The 5835-nt window shown below is 46.3% G+C and overlaps 1 non-coding gene across 1 annotated transcript; it reads right to left on the reverse strand.

The window, feature by feature from the left end:
• Window positions 1–2551: 2551 nt before the first annotated feature.
• On the reverse strand, window positions 2552–2633 carry trnal-uag (transfer RNA leucine (anticodon UAG)). The gene has a single exon. It is a non-coding gene; the product is annotated as a tRNA-Leu (tRNA).
• Between the last annotated feature and the right edge of the window lie 3202 nt (window positions 2634–5835).

Below are 5835 nucleotides of genomic sequence, written 5' to 3' on the forward strand. Positions count from 1 at the left end.
TCAACAGAACTATTAAGATCAAGGCGGAACACTTCCGATCTTCCTGGGCCGCCCCAACTTGCCAAATGTGCACCTCTCAACCGCCATTCGCAGCTCTGCAGCGCTGCCCGTCGGTCACGCAACTCAACTGCTGAACGAAAAAAAGCCAAAAAGAACCAAAAAAAAAACCAGTTCTTCAGTTCCCATCACCTGGATCACAAGTTTCGACAATTAAAATTCGTGAACAATCGGGCGGCTGTCTTTCCAGAGGCCAGCCCTGCTTTCGTCGTGTTTGTCTGTCGAGCGGTCACGCAGATCGAAATGTATCGACTGGTTTCAAAGCGCAAATGAACATTGATGCGAATCGGACATCTGCCCAATAGAAACAGCGGTCGTCGCAGAGACAACTTGAAGGCGTGAGATCATGAAAGTGAATGCTGGAGTCGGCAATGCCGCAGGAAAGTTTCCATGAAGTGGAAGGAAGAAAGGAAAGGCGGCCGATTGACTGTGGAAGGAAGAAAAAGTCGGGAAAACAGGTTGGTTTGAACTGCGCAGCATCAAGTATAGGCATGTGAGAGTGCTGGATTTGAAGGAATGGATAGGTTTTTGCCAGCAACAAAAAATATTGCTTTCTTGTGCAAAAGATTGATTTCTTGCTGCATTCTATGAGTGTATGTGGCAGAGAACAAAAGAGGTAAACGAAACGAAACTGTAGCTCGTATTCAAACCGAACTTGCTGCGACCGCAACGCAGAGTATGGACCAGGATCCGATCAAGGCGACGCGCATCAGGTGGGGCAGTCATGCCCGAACAACAGCAATGTCGCGCCCGGTGCTGCTTGGTTTGGTGATGAGGACAAAATAGCAGCCACTTTCAATACTGGCAGTGGTGAGATTCGAACCCACGCCCCCGCAGCGACTGGAGCCAAAATACAGCTCCTTAGACCGCTCGACCACGCTACCACCTATGAAAGCTCTGCCTTCAGAATCTGATATCTGGTGATTGGAATGTGGTTTTCTTGCATTTTGAACTTTGAGTCGAGGATTTTCCATTGAAAAAATCAAATAAATGGGCTTTCTGAGCAATATTCATGCGACGAGATGGCCGAGTGTTTGAGGTGATGGATTCAAAATCCATTGTGCTCTGCACGCATGGTTTTGTATCTCATCCGCGCAATTATTGCATTTACCGTTTGATGTGTTTGCTCCTTCCTCATATTCAACCAGAAGTCTTGGGCCTCGCTCCAAGCCGAACCTACGGTGGATGAATTTTGCGTTGCTCGCTGACCTCTGCTCAAATCAGCAAGGTCATGATTGGCGCAAGGAGCTTTTGCGAGTGTCAGATGTGAAGAACGTGAAATCTCAAGAAAGTGCACAACGACGCCCCGGGAAAGCGAGTATCTGTCCACAGATACTACCTGACCTGCTGAGTGTTGCCAACAGTTTCTGGATTTATTTTTGAGCTTTCACTGTAGCCGTTTTCCTGACAACCTGAAACTTTCCTCAAGGGCGCTGCTTCAAGCACAACTTTCTTATGCTCTTCTCACACACAACATCGCTCTTTAATTTCCAACACACGTGCTTTAAAATCTGGCTTATCCGCACACAGCTTCCTGCGCCACGAAAATTTGAAAGACCTTTTGCTCTTGGCCTGTCATCGCGACTTTTTCGCCACAGGCGCTCTTTACATTTATCCTCTACTCGATTCAATCACATGTTTCAACAGAATTATTAAGATCAAGGCTGAACACTTCCGATCTTCCTGCGCCGCCCCAACTTGCCAAATGTGCACCTCTCAACCGCCACTCGCAGCTCTGTAGCGCTGCCCGTCGGTCACGCAACTCAACTGCTGAAAGAAACAAGCCAAAAAGCATCAAAACAAAAACCAGTTCTTCAGTGACCATCACTTGGATCACAAGATTCGACAAGTAAAATTCGTGAACAATCGGGAGGCTGTCTTTCCCGAGGCCAGCCCTGCTTTCGTCGTGTTTGTCTGTCGAGCGGTCACGCAGATCGAAATGTATCGACTGGTTTCAAGGCGCAAATGAACATTGGTGCGAATCGGACATGTGCCCAATCGAAACAGCGGTCGTCGCAGAGCAAACTTGAAGGCGTGAGATCATGAAAGTGAATGTTAGAGTCGGCAATGCCGCAGGAAAGTTTCCATGAAACGGAAAGAAGAAAGGAAAGGCGGCCGATTGACTGTGGAAGGAAGCAAAAGTGGGGAAAACAGGCTGGTTTGAACTGTCCAACATCAAGTGCTGGATTTGAAGGAATGGATAGGTTTTTGCCAGCAACAAAAAATATTTCTTTCTTGTGCAAAAGATTGATTTCTTGCTGCATTCTATTAGTGTATGTGGCAGAGAACAAAAGAGGTTAACGAAACTATACTGCAGCTCGTATTCAAACCAAACTTGCTGCGACCGCAACGCAGAGTGTCAAACAGTGTCCGATCAAGGCGACGCGCATCAGGTGAGGCAGTCATGCCCGAACAACAGCAATGTCGCGCCCGGTGCTGCTTGGAAAAGAAGAATGTTTGGTGATGAGGACAAAATCGCAAACATTTTAAATGCTGGCAGCGGTGGGATTCGAACCCACGCCCCCGCAGAGACTGGAGCCTAAATCCAGCGCCTTAGACCGCTCGGCCACGCTACCACCTGCCAGAAGTTTGCGTTCAGAATCTGATATCTGGTGAGTGGAATGTGGTTTTCTTGCATTTTGACCTTTGAGTCGAGGATTTACCACTGAAAAAATCAAACAAATGGGCTTTCTGAGCAATATTCATGCGACGAGATGGCCGAGTGTTTGAGGTGATGGATTCCTAATCCATTGTACTCTGCACGCATGGTTTTGTATCTCATCCGCGACATTATTGCATTTACCGTTTGATGTGTTGGTTCCTTCCTCATATTCAACCAGAAGTCTTGGGACTCGCTCCAATCCGAAGCTACGGTGGATGAATTTTGCGTTGCTCGCTGAACTCTGCTCAAATCAGCAAGGTCCTGATTGGCACACGGAGGTGTTGCGAGTGTCAGATGTGAAGAACGTGAAGTCTCAATAAAGTGCACAACGACGCCCCGGTGAAGCGAGTATCTGTCCACAGATACGACCTGACCTGATGAGTGTTGCCAACAGTTTGTGGATTTATTTTTGAGCTATCACTACAGCCGTTTTCCTGACAACCTGAAACTTTCCTCAAGGGCGCTGCTTCAAGCACAACTTTCTTGTGCTCTTCTCACACACATCATCGCTCTTTAATTTCCGACACACGCGCTTTAAAATCTGGCTTATCCGCACAAAGTTTCCTGCGCCACGAAAATTTGAAAGACCTTTTGCTCTTGGCCTGTAATCGCGACTTTTTCGCCACAGGCGCTCTTTACATTTATCCTCTACTCGATTCAATCGCATGTTTCAACAGAATTATTAAGATCAAGGCGGAACACTCCCGATCTTACTGCGCCGCCCCAACTTGCCAAATGTGCACTTCTCAACCGCCATTCGCAGCTCTGCAGCGCTTCCCGTCGGTCACGCAACTCAACTGCTGAAAGAAACAAGCCAAAAAGCATCAAAACAAAAACCAGTTCTTCAGTGACCATCACTTGGATCTCAAGATTCGACAAGTAAAATTCGTGAACAATCGGGCGGCTGTGTTTCCCGAGACCAGCCCTGCTTTCGTTGTGTTTGTCTGTCGAGCGGTCACGCAGATCGAAATGTATCGACTGGTTTCAAGGCGCAAATGAACATTGGTGCGAATCGGACATCTGCCCAATAGAAACAGCGGTCGTCGCAGAGCAAACTTGAAGGCGTGAGATCATGAAAGTGAATGTTAGAGTCGGCAATGCCGCAGGAAAGTTTCCATGAAATGTAAGGAAGAAAGGAAAGGCGGCCGATTGACTGCGGAAGGAAACAAAAGTGGTGAAAACAGGCGAGTTTGAACTGTGGAGCATCAAGTACAGGCATGTGAGAGTGCTGGATTTGAAGGAATGGATAGGTTTTTGCCAGCAACAAAAAATATTTATTTCTTGTGCAAAAGATTGATTTCTTGCTGCATTCTATTAGTGTATGTGGCAGAGAACAAAAGAGGTAAACGAAACTCTACTGTAGCACGTATTCAAACCAAACTTGCTGAGACCACAACGCAGAGTATGGACCAGGATACGATCAAGGCGACGCGCAACAGGTGGGACAGTCATGCCCGAACAACAGCAATGTCGCGTACGGGACTGCTTGGAAAAGAAGGATGTTTGGTGCTGAGGAAAAAATAGCAAGAACTTTAATTGCTGGTAGCGGTGGGAGCACCGACCTGTGGGGAACATTACTGCACACCTCCCTCCAATCCGAAAAACTACCGTTCATCACTCGTCTCTGGTACCTGTTACTGAGGCAATTTTGTATTCATGTTGCTACTGCTCCTTTTATTCTATGGGTATCAACATTGATGACAAGGCTATCATAAGGCACTTTATCAAACGCCTTTTGAAAGTTTATATGCACCACATCAATCGCATTGCCCTCAGCATCCTTCTCCGTTATCTCATCAAAAATTCTATCAAGTTATTTCAAAACGGTTTGCCTTTAACAAAAGGACAAATTTATACAAGGAGCTCGAGCCTCATTGATTGAGGCTGGGAACTGCCCACGAACAGGGATGGGATTCCAGGTGCCTTTTATTTGTTTCCCCATCAGTTACAAACGAAAGGGACAAAAGTTCGAATTCCTCCAAGATTTCAATTCGAATCGCTACATTTAAAGTTCAGAGTGCTCAACATTACACCATGGAGCCCATTGATTAAAACAAGTGGCCCCCTCCCTTCAAAGATACTGGGCTCCTTTATCAGCATCGCCATGGCGCTGCATCATTGACTTCACGAGGCTCATGGCAAATCTCTGCCATCAGCAAAACTGCAAGCACTGGTCAAACCCAACCTGCCATTTTGGCTCCGCTCTTTCTCATCCACACTTTCAGCTTCCCCACGTTCCCCTCTGATAAGAATAGATGATTCTCCAATCACACAGCTAATGTAAAATCCATCGGTTCCCTCGTTGCTGCTTCTGTTTCACACTGCTCAGCGCAGCTCGACTTGTTGGTTAATCAGTGCATAAACATTGCAAGGCACTGATGCATGAAGTTCGGGGTGAAATGAAAAGAGCTCGATCCTCACTGATTGAAGCTGCGAACTCCCCACCAACAGCGATTGGATTCCAAGTGCTTTTTCCTTGTTTGCCCTCAATTTGTAAATGAATTGGACAAACTTCGAGGTTTAATAGATAGTTGAATTTGGATCGCTGGAATCCAAGTCCTGAATGCTTACCATTGCACGATGGAAATTAACTCACATCTTTAATTGGGACCCACCAGTCAAAGACACTTGGCTCTTTTCTTAGCACTGCCATCATGCCACATCACTGACACCTCGAGGCTACCAACAAACCTCTCCCATCATGAAAACTGCAACTTCTTGCAAAGAAAATGTAAACATTGCCCGAGGACATGATCCAAGCAATGCCTGCCTTTCAAGAAGCAATGCTTTAAATTTCGACATGCTTGACTGCTGAATTCAGATCACAAAGAAAAGTTCAGCAAACACCATTCTTTGGTGCAGTGAAACTCAGCATTAAACAAAATACAACTTTCTCTTCTGCTGATTTGCGAAAGCAAAAGTCCGGTTGAGCTTATGAACAGAAACCGATTGAAGCAACTGGAACCTCATTGATTGAGGCAGCAACTTCCCACCAGCAGGGAGTGGATTCCAACTGCATTTTATTTTTTCGCCCTGCAGTTGCAAACGAATGGGACATAAACAAATCAGGTTCTACCGAGATTCGAACTCTGATCACGAGATTCAGTGTCGAGAGT

The sequence above is a fragment of the Heptranchias perlo genome, chromosome 35, assembly GCF_035084215.1.
Source record: "Heptranchias perlo isolate sHepPer1 chromosome 35, sHepPer1.hap1, whole genome shotgun sequence".
NCBI classification, from domain to species: Eukaryota; Metazoa; Chordata; class Chondrichthyes; order Hexanchiformes; family Hexanchidae; genus Heptranchias; species Heptranchias perlo.